The sequence below is a fragment of the Sesamum indicum genome, unplaced genomic scaffold (genome assembly GCF_000512975.1).
Source record: "Sesamum indicum cultivar Zhongzhi No. 13 unplaced genomic scaffold, S_indicum_v1.0 scaffold00106, whole genome shotgun sequence".
NCBI classification, from domain to species: domain Eukaryota; kingdom Viridiplantae; phylum Streptophyta; class Magnoliopsida; order Lamiales; family Pedaliaceae; genus Sesamum; species Sesamum indicum.
In genome coordinates, this window is record NW_011628043.1 from 153922 (window position 1) to 165161 (window position 11240).

At 52.6% G+C, this 11240-nt stretch overlaps 1 long non-coding RNA gene across 1 annotated transcript in view; it reads right to left on the reverse strand.

Annotated features, from left to right (window-relative positions):
* Positions 1–10329, reverse strand: part of LOC110013291 — a 10521-nt gene extending 192 nt beyond the window's left edge. The window contains exons 1-3 of the long non-coding RNA XR_002288446.1: positions 10037–10329; positions 5203–5205; positions 1–15 (exon numbers count right to left, since the gene is read on the reverse strand). The exon at positions 1–15 is cut by the window's left edge and continues 192 nt beyond it. This is a non-coding gene — a long non-coding RNA (uncharacterized LOC110013291). The remainder of the gene's footprint in view (positions 16–5202; positions 5206–10036) is intronic.
* Between the last annotated feature and the right edge of the window lie 911 nt (positions 10330–11240).

Here is an 11240-nt window from a genome sequence, read left to right on the forward strand (position 1 = left end):
ATTTATTGTCACTACCTCCCCGTGTCTCATAGGGCGCCTTCCGCAATGCGGGGAAAGGGGCACCGTGTGGCTAGCAGTCCGCCAACTACTTCCACAAATAGCAACACACCACCGAAAACCCAACGGGCACTAGCACAGCACACCGACAGGAATAGTAACATCAATAGCAACAGCAGCAACAATAGTAAGCAAGGTGCAGTAAGAAAGCAGTAAATTGGGCATGCGATTCAGAAGGTAGATTTCATTGCATTGAAGATTACATATACATTGTACAATGAAGCTAGCGCAAGGGGATCGCCTTGAGGGGGACACTAGCACGCACACTACACCAAGCTTCGAGAACTCATTCCCCCTATAATAGTCTTAAAAAAGTTTTTCCTATTGACAGCAGTAGACATTGAAAAAGCTAAACATCGCACCTCAGGAGGCCTAACGTCCCCCAGAGCAAACAAAAGTATTTACAACAGTACATCAAGTACAAGACAAAAGACTAACGCCTAAAACTCTAAGACTGCGGAAGCCTAGCGTTTGTTAGCGAAGGTTGTTGGTCAGCCGAGTAGAGCGGTTGAGTGGCTGAATGTGCGTCAAGGGTGCTGAGTGCGCGGGCGGCCCTTGACATTCTCCCCCACCTGAGATGGTGATGTCCTCGGCGCATGGGAAGCATGATACGCTTCGACAAGAGGTAGAAACGCCTTGAGGTTCGTCACCCGCTCCCAAGTGTTCTCCTCGCTGCTGCATCCCCTCCGTTTCACCAAGTACTCTGTGTGGTTTCGCTTTGCATTCCTCGTAACTCAGTGACTCAGGATAGCTTCAGCCACCTTCTCCTTAGTCTTCGTCAATTCAAGTTGTGGGCGGCTGGGCTGGTTGCGGGAATCTTCCTCCTTGTCTGCTGAATATTTTTTTAACTGGCTCACGTGAAAGACGTTGTGGATTTTCCACCAGGAAGGCAACTCTATCTTGTGGGCCACCGTTCCAATACGCTTTATGATAGATAAAGGGCAACATATTTTTGCATCAACCGAGGATCTCTCCCCCTTGATGACTTTGACAATCTCGGGTCTGGGACCTTCAATATCATAAGGTCTCCCGCATTGAACTCGATGAAGCGGCGGTTCTGAGCTTTCTCCAGGCAACTTCTGGCGATGTCAACGTTCTGCTTCCATTCCTGGGAGAAGCTTCGGGCGAGAGGGGATCTCATAATTTGTGGCGAGTCGAGAGTGTGAGGGAGGAGCGGTTGCTGCCCAGTAATAATTTCAAAAGCGCTCTTGTTGGTGGAAGAGCTCTTTTGAGCATTGAAACACAACTGAGCAACATCCAAGAGCTTCACCCAATCCTTCTGCGTACCTCGCACAAAGTGCCGAAGGTATTCCTCCAACATCGAATTAAAGCGTTCTGTCTGGCCGTCAGATTGTGGGTGATAGCTCGAGCTCAAAGAAAGTTTGGACCCGAGGATCTTGAATAGCTTGGTCCAAAAGACGCCAGTGAAACGGGAGTCTCGATCACTAACGATGTCCTTTGGCAGTCCCCAGTATTTGACAATATGCTTGAAGAAGAGATGAGTCGTCCCTTCCGTCGTAACGTGTTTTGGGGCTGCTATGAAAGTAGCATACTTTGATAATCGGTCCACCACGACGATATAAGAGCCTAAGTCTCCCACCTTAGGCAATCCAGAAATATAGTCCATGGATACACTTTTCCAGGGTCACTTTGGGATGGGCAATGGTTGCAACAGACCAGCCTTCTTCTGATGGTCCGTCTTATCTTGCTGGCATATCAAGCAGGTGCGGACGTAAGTCTCCACGTCGTCCCGCATCTGTGGCCAATAGTAGGCCCTCTGCACCAAGGCATAAGTGCGCTCCTCTCCCTGGTGTCCGGCCCAAAGAGTGTCTTGGCATTCCGAGATAAGTGATTTCCTTAGGTCCCCACCTTTCGGCACATATAGGCAGTTTTCCTTGGTCATCAGCAATCCATCCTCCAACCAAAATTGCCGAGCTTTGCCCTGCTCGACAAGCTGGATCAAGCCCTGCGCTGCTGGATCTTTCGATAGTAACTCCCGTACCCGATCCCTAATAGAGGTGGCAACTGCGCTAGAGGAGAGCACTGCTACTGACCCCAAACTCGCCAAACCCGCCCTACGACTTAGGGCATCTGTCGCATGATTGCTAGAGCCGGCCCGACACTCCAGCACGAAGTGAAATTCCGACAGCAACTCCTGCCAGCGTGCCTTTCTACTGGTCAGCTTTGGCTGCGACATAAAGTGACTTACCGCAGTGTTGTCCGTCCTGACCACGAAGTGAGAGCCCAGCAAATAATGCCGCCATAGTCTTAGGCAATGAACGACGACTAGTAGTTCTTTCTCATGCACCGAATAGCGCCGCTCGACATCCTTAAGCTTCCTGCTCTCAGAGGCAACTGGATCGTCATCTTGTATTAGGACCCCTCCTAACGCAAAGTCTGAAGCGTCTGTCTCCACCGCGAACGGCTTCGACATGTCTGGTAAGGCCATCACAGGATCTGTCACAATAGCTTCCTTCAAATTGTCGAAGGTAACATGGAATTGGGGTGTCCAATTCCAAGTCTCCGTCTTCTTCAATAAATCCGTCAAGGGCCGAGCTATCTCGGAGTAGCCCTTCACAAAACGCTGGTAATAGTTTGCCAACCCAAGAAATGAGCGCAAGTCATGAACGTCCTTCGGCGGCTGCCACTCCTCAATAGCCTGAACTTTCTTGGGGTCCATTCGAATTCGCCCTCTCTCCACAATGTGCCGCAAGAAACTAATTGTCTCCTGAGCAAACGAGCATTTCGACACCTTCGCATATAGCTCGTGCTCGTGGAGTCTCGTCAGAACCTACCGCAGATGGTCTACGTGCTCGGCCAAGGTTCTGCTGTAAATCACGATGTCGTCCAGGTACACCACCACAAAAATCACGATGTCGTCCAGGTACACCACCACAAATTCATCCAGAAACCCATGAAGTACCTGGTTCATCAACGTACTGAAGGTTGCGGGAGCGTTCGTCAGGCCGAAAGGTATGACAAGGAATTCAAAAGCTCCGTACCGTGTGACCACTGTCGTCTTCGCCTCGTCGCCCTCCTTGATTCGGACCTGCCAGTAGCCTGACCTCAAATCTATCTTTGTGAAATATTTCGCCCGGCTTAGACGGTCAAAGCAATCCGCCACCAACGGTATCGGGTACTTATTCTTCACTGTAATCTTGTTCAACGCCCGATAGTAACAACACATACGTAGGGAGCCGTCGGCCTTCTTCTGAAATAGGACCAGCTCCCCATACGGCGACTTAACGGGGTTGATTATTCCGCTCTCCAACATGTCCTTCAGTTTTTTCCTACGCTCCACTAGCTCAGGCTGCGAAATCCTGTATGGTGCCCTAGCGGGCGGCTTCATGCCAGGCACCAACTCGATTTCGTGATCCACTGCCCTCTTCGGCGGCAGCTTCCGAGGCAGCTCGTCCAGCATCACGTCCTCGAACTCCTTCAGCAATTTCTTTATTTCACCAGGGATGGGCCCTGAAGTCTCCTAAATTTCGTCAAAACGAAGGGTGCACAAGTAGGATGGTTCCTTCCACTTGCGCCCCTTCTTAAACTACATGGCCGATAGATTTTTCTCTCCCGTGCGCCCGGCCAATGTGCGGATGATACAAGGTTTGGGCCCCAGCATCATCAATGAATCAACATGCGGCAAAACCGCTGTACGTGTGTCCTGCAAAAACTCAAGCCCGAGGATGAGCTTGAAGTCGTCCATCACCACGACGGAATGGTTGGTCTTGCCCTCAAAAGGACCAACCTTAATTAGCACAGATTTGGCCACACTAGCAATGGGTTGTGCGGCCGAGTTTATCGCCTTTACTCGCCCAACTCCCTTCTCCAGCACGAGCCCAAGTCTCTCTACTTCGGCGCTCGCAAGGTAGTCGTGCGTAGCTCCAGTATCAATCATGGCACGGATGGGCTTGCCATGAATCTTCAAATCCACAAACATCAGCCCTTTCTTCCGAGTATTCCGGGGCTGTGCTTCTTCTTCAGGCTGGCTCGCAGTAAGAGCCGGGGCAGTCTTTCTTGCATGCGGTGGCACTAATTTCTTTGCCGCCACCCGGGACAGCGTGTTGCACCATTGGGAGATGGCGCCCAAGTTGTCCTCATCTTCCTCCGGATCTTGCCCACCACTCGCAGATGCTTGTGGGTCCATAGTCTTCGCGGGCGACGCCTTGTCAGTAAGGGTTGCCAGCGCATTCAATAGTTGTTTCTTCGGGCAATCCCGTAACATGTGCGGGCCATCGCAAAAGAAACACCCGCCCCTCTTCTGTTGTGCCCTTGTATGTTCTCTGGGGCCTTGTTCCGGCCTGAACTGCCCATCGAACTACTCTGAGCGTGGGGCTTCCGGTCTCCCCCATCGCTGTTGGAGTTACTCTTGAATGATCTCGCCCCGCCCGACTTATTCTGTACGGGACCAGGCGTCGTCTGCCTGTCCCTTCGGCCCTCTAGGTTGAAATCTGTCAAGCGTTCGGCCGCTGCCATAGCCGACCCCAAATCAGTCACTCATTGGCGCTGCAGTTCAAGACGCGCCCACTATGTTAGGCCCTCCATGAATGTGAAGAGCTTGTCCTTCTCCGACATATCTTGGATATCCAACATCAGCGCCGAGCAAGATTTCACATAATCTCGCACGGAGCCTGTGTGCTCCAACTTCTGCAATGCCCGCCTGGCATTGTACTCGACGTTCTCCGGGAAGAACTGCTCTCAAATCGCTTCTCGAAGAAGAGCCCAGGTATCAAGCCGCACCTGATTGGCCTAGATCTTCGTGTATTTGGTGCGCCACCACAGCTTGGCATCACCCGTCAGATACATGGTCGCCGTCGACACCTTCCTTGCCTCATCTTCCACATTTGCCGCGAGGAAGTATTGTTCCATGTCAAAAAGGAAGTTCTCGACCTCCTTCGCATCCCGAGCGTCACCATAGGCCTTCGATTCAGGAATCCGAAGCCTAGCACCATGATCATGAGCAACAGCAGGGGCGTTACTCACTGCACGTTGGAGCAGACCAATCTGAATCGACATCTGCTCCATGTCGCGCTGCATATCGGCGATACCACCACTTCCAAGAGCATTGCCCGTCTCTTGGACCACCTGTCGACATTCGTCGAGTTCAGCACTCAGCACCAAGACTTCAGTTTCGAGGGAAGAGACCTTCTCTTCTAAATTCATCACAATTTCAGTCAATCGGGAGTTTTCATCCTCCAGCTTCACAGCTCGCTCGCTAGGCGACGCTGCTCGTCGGGGGCTCTCAGCATCTTGCCCCGACATTCTCGCAGCAGAATTAGCTTGGGTCACAGCAACCAGCCTCGGCCCCATGAAGGTACCGAGGCTCTGATACCACTTCTCACGAGGCGCCTTCCGCAATGCGGGGAAAGGGGCACCGTATGGCTAGCAGTCTGCCGAGTACTTCCGCCAATAGCAACACACCACCGAAAACCCAACGGGCACTAGCACAACACACCGACAGGAATAGCAACAATAATAGCAACAACAGCAACAATAGTAAGTAAGGTTTAGTACAAAAGCAGTAAATTGGGCACGCGATTCAGAAAGTAGATTTCATTACATTGAAGATTGCATATACATTGTAGAACGATGCTAGCGCAAGGGGATCGCCTTGAGGGGGACACTAGCACGCACACTACACCATGCTTCGAGAACTCATTCCCCCTATAATAGTCTTAAAAAAGTTTTTTCTATTGACAGCAGTAGACATTGAAAAAGCTGAACATCGCACGTCAGGAGACCTAACGTCCCCCTGAGCAAACAAAAGTATTTACAACGGTACATCAAGTACAAGACAAAAGACCAACGCCTAAAACTCTTAGACTGCGGAAGCCTAGCGTCTGTTAGCGAAGGTTGTTGGTCGGCCGAGTAGAGCAGTTGAGTAGCCGAATATGCGTCAAGGGTGCCGAGTGCACGGGCGGCCCTTTACACCGTGCCTCACAGGTCGGCTATTACCTGTGGACAACGTGCGGGCAATCGGGTTGATGTAGGCCAGCACGGGACGACATGCGGGCATCTTAGGTTGATGTCGGCCAGCATGGAGCGACGCTGGAGCGCAACCTTAGGCGCGAGTAGAAGCTAATGTGCGGAACAGAGTGCTTTGATTCGGGAACAGAGTGCTCTATCCTTGGAGATGCTGAAAAAGTGCACTTCTCGGCCTTTTCAGTGTTCTACTCTTGGAACAAAAGATTATTTTCTTAAGCTTATTATAAGGGGGACATGATACGGTGAGCATCAGCCCGTCCTCCCCTTGCACGACGACAGTGGCATGAGACGACGTCTCCACAAAGTGAGCATCTCTTGGGGACATGATGGGGGCCTTCAAGAGCCGGCTCTAGGCAGCTCGTGAGTGGAGCGCTAGAGTCTCCGAAGAGCTTGGAGACCTGACGGGCAGCGTAGGGGCAGGATGGCCTACGTTGGGCGCCGATTGTGCCAAGTGACAAGTGGTATCAGAGCCTCGTTGCCTTCACGGGACGAGGTGTGCTCCGAACTTGGAGGACGAGAGCCTCCAGTCGACGAATGGAATATGAGCTCTGATACTGTGACAGATGGTATCAGAGCCTCGTTGGCTTCACGGGGCGAGGTGCATTGCGAGCCTGGAAGACGAGACCTTCCAGTCGACGAATGGAATAAAAGCTCTACGTTTGAGGTAGAGACGAGTTGGAATCCGTTAAGACCATCAGTTGAGACTAGATCAGACCGGAGTGTGACGGGATGATTTTGGGTGACGTTTACCTCGAAAGAGGGTGTTGGTTAGAGGTCCCAAGCGAGCTTTGGTGCTGCTTCAGGGAGCAAACGGCTACGGTCCCACTTCATTGCTGTTGGTTGGCAGGTGAGTGAGCGCCGCAGATGTGTGGGCGAGCTGTCAACCGTAGTGCAGAATTTCCTTTTCGGCAGATTGATATTCGGGCTTCAGAATTCACTTGGCTTCCCTAAGTGAGAGGGGGACATGCCGATGAGTCGGATGGACTGCGAGAGCCATGTTTGTGAAGTAGAGGAGCAACCATGTGTGCGAAATGCCGCAAGTCAAGAGGCGGTCTGAGCGACAAGGCCGTCTTGGTGGGCAAGATACCACCTTGAGTTGAGATTGGTGGATGAAGGGCCACATTCTCATTAGTCTGAAGACCTTCCAGCAGAGGAGGATGTGCTGAATATTCAAGAGCCGAAGCACAATTGCACATAAGGTGCGTGGAACAAGCCACCCTTGGGGTTGCGAGGAGTGGATGTCGAGACCCTTTTATGGGCAGTTGTCAGTGCAAGCCGTGTGTGGCAAAGCAGAGTTATGGGATGAAATGCTATTGTGGTAGATGAGGGTGCGTTACTGGAGACGACACGCTTCAAGAACCAAGGAGCATAGGCATCTGTTATGTGAGAAAGACAACTTGTCCGGAGCTTGAGTGGGAGCTGCCCACTAAGCTGTGTGTTGAGTGCTCATCAGGAGCACGAGTTTGAGCATGATGGAAAACATTCCTCAAAGAGATTCTGACACCATAATATGGGCTCTTTGGTCTAAGAATTCCGAGAGGGACTATCGTGTGGATATTCGATGGGAGTAGCAGGCTTCATCGATACCAGGAGCAGCAGGCTCCATTGGCACCATGAGCGGCATGGTGTGGTCGGCCGAGCAGGGATTGGGAGCGGGAGATCCCAACCTTGTTAATGTGGTCGAGATGGGAGTTGGACACTCCCCTTTCTTGTTTGTGATCGGACTGATGCGAGACTAGCGTTTGGAGGTGCTGCCGGACGGGGATTCAGAGATCCTATCCTTGTAGTTGCGGTCAAGCGCTCGGGATGAGGCAACGAGATTGTGTTTTGCGGTCAAACTAGGAAAGCTTGGTCGTCAGCCAGATTTGGGACAGGCGGTCTCATTTCCGTCGTGGGTTGAGCGGCAACCCTTTTGAAAGCTGATCGGTTCACGAGTAGAGTTGTTCCGACAGTCGGGCAGGTGGCTCGTATTTTGCGGTCAAGCTAGGAAAGCTGATCGTCAGCGAGATTTGGGACAGGCGGTTCCATTTCCGTGGCGGGTTGAGCGGCAACCCTTTTCGAAAGCTGTTCGGGTCGCGAGTGGCGTTCTTCCGACAGTCGGGCAGGTGGCCCGTGTTTTGCGGTCAAGTTAGGAAAACTTGGTCGTCTACCAGATTGAGGACAGTGACTCCTTTCGGTACGGGTTTCAGTGATAACCCTTTTCGGTCCACGAGTGGTGTGGTTCCGATAGTTGGGCAGGTGGCCCATGCTGTGTTTGCAAGTGTTTGGCTGTAGTCTGCCGCAGAGGCGGATACGTATGTTTGCCTAGGGCGGCAACACATCGAGTGGGGGAGAAAGTGTGAAGTGTGATGCTGCCGAGATTCCACACTTCCGTATCACAGACTGCACACTTCCTTCGTTCCAGATCAATTCGGGTGTATTGAGACACTGTCTTGAGGAGCATTGGAGATTTGAGAGGCGCACTTGACAAGACTTGGAGCACAGTTGAGAGAGTCTGGAAGAGAGTGTAGAGCCAGGCACAGACTTTTGAAGAGAGTGTAGAGAGACACAGACTTTCGAAGAGAGTGTAGAGCCAGGCACAGACTTCCGACTATATTAGGGAGCGAGTGTAGATAAATACATAGACTTCCATCTTGAGTCGATCAAGCGAGTGTATAAAGGCACTGTTTGTTTGCGAGCTACCCGACACCATAGGAAGAGAGTGCAGTGATAGGCGCAGACTTCCGTTCATGTTTAGTGTTGATTGAGTGCATCAGAGACACTATGTTTTGTGGAGGAGCAGCTTAGCATCGCCTTAAGGAGATCTCGTGTTGTGTAGAAGAGAAACTTCACGATTGGAGTGCTCAAAAGAGTAGGAGGTCGGTTTGGTGTCGCAAGATACTAGGAGAGTATTGGACACCGCGCATATACCTCAATCCTTGTGTATGTGTTGAGTTGGATGTCAATAGATCGAGTGGGTGAGTGACTTGTGGACCACGTGCAGGCGACTAGGGTATGTCGGCCAGCACGCAGTGGATGATGACTTGTTTTGTGCAGAAGAGGCACTTCATGACTAGAGCGCTCGAAAGAGCAGGAGCGGTCTGGTGTCGCGAGATACATGGGGAGTATTGTGCACTGCATACACTTCAATCCTTTGTGTATGTGTTGACGAGGACGTCAACAAATCGAGTGGGTGAGGGTCTCACAGGTCAGCTATTACCTGTGGACAACGTGCGGGCAACTGGGTTGATGTAGGCCAGCACGGGACGACATGCGGGCATCTTGGGTTGATGTAAGCCAGCACGGGACGACATGCGGGCATCTTGGGTGGATGTAGGCCAGCATGGAGCGACAATAGAGCGCAACCTTGGGCGCGAGTAGAAGCTAATGTGCGGAACAGAGTGCTTTGATGCGGTAACAGAGTTCTCTATCCTTGGAGATGCTGAAAAAGTGTACTCCTCGGCCTTTTCAGTGTTCTACTCTTAGAACAAGAGATTATTTTCTTAAGCCTATTATAAGGGGCAAATGATACGGTGAGCATCAGCCAGTCCTCCCCATGCACGACGGTAGTAGCATGAGACGACGTCTGCGCAAAGTGAGCATCTCTTGGGGGCATGATGGGGGCCTTCAAGAGCCGGCTCTAGGCAGCTCGTGAGCGGAGCGCTAGAGTCCCCGAAGGGTTTGGAGACCTGACGGGCAGCGTAGGGCCAGGATGGCCTACGTTGGGCGCTGATTGTGCCGAGAGGCTCCGTGTGGTGTGCTAGGTTGCCCCGCGGGCTGCGAGTTATCCGGGACAACGCCTCTCGTGCGAATGGGCAATGTATCGACAGGTTCCGAGATTGTGTGCAAGACGCAAAGGCACGGATGCCGAGAGCCTCAGCAAGCACACGGACTGTCGCGATACTCTGATGTGTGCGAAGGCCAGACAAAGGTGGGTTCGCATCTTTGTGGCCGCACAGGCCAAATATATATGAGAATGACATTCCGTTGCATTGAAGGCTAGCAGGCCTGTGACCCCGTGTCAGGATTGGGTAATTTGCGCACCTGCTGCCTTCCTTGGATGTGGTAGCCGTTTCTCAGGCTCACTCTCCGGAATGGAACCCTAATTCTCCGTCACCCGTCACCACCATAGTAGGCTACTATCCTACCATCGAAAGTTGATAGGGCAGAAATTTGAATGATGCGTCGCCGGCACGAGGGCCATGCGATTCGTCGAGTTATCATGAATCATCGCAGCAACGGGCAAAGCCCGTGTCGACCTTTTATCTAATAAATGCATCCCTTCCAGAAGTCGGGGTTTGTTGCAGGTACCATCAAACAAACTATAATTGATTTAATGAGCCATTCACAGTTTCACAGTCTGAATTAGTTCATACTTACACATGCATGGCTTAATCTTTGAGACAAGCATATGACTACTGGCAGGATCAACCAGGTAGCATTTCTCACCGACTCGGCCGCCCGCATGGGATGAGCCCAAAACGGTGGCGGGCATCGTTCGCACGAAGCGCATAACGCTTGGTTTCGGGGTAAACAGAGGCCGAGGTCCTCGTACCCACCGTGTGTTCCGCAGCCGAGAGATCGGGCGACGATGCAATGGGCCAACGACCCGTGCACGTGCGGCCGTGCGTGGGACGTGGGACACAGCGTGCGCCTCGAGGTCCACTCTGCACCGCAGCCCCGAGGGGTGTAGCGCAGGGCGAAAACGGGACGTTTGGGACAATACAATGCCTTCGCGATAGGTATGCAGCACAGGAAACCGACCGCGGCCAAGGCAGGAGAGCGCTTGGGCCGACGATTGAAGCGGCTTGCGGGGGATGTTGTCGCTGCCCGAGCAGGGATCTAACATGCGCACACACGCCAATCACCACTCACGCGCCCATTACGTACGCAATGCCCGAGCACACAAGCCAACGCCCGCCGTCCCACGACGCATTCGAGCATCGCGGCAGGCGAACGGCAGCAAGCACGCCCAAGCATGCCCCGGTAGGCACGAAGATTCGGGACGAAGCACGAGTTGGGAACCGAGGAGCACAAACCTAGGGACCGAACCGACTTGCCTGTGCGACGTCTCCACTTTCGCAGGCGACGAGCTACTAGCAAGCGCACCCAAAAGCATACCCCAGCTCCCGAGCGGGAGCCTTGCATGCCGGGATTGCCGACGTTTGCCCACCACAAGCTACTAATTTCAGCGTCGCAAGCCACAAGCGGCGACAAGC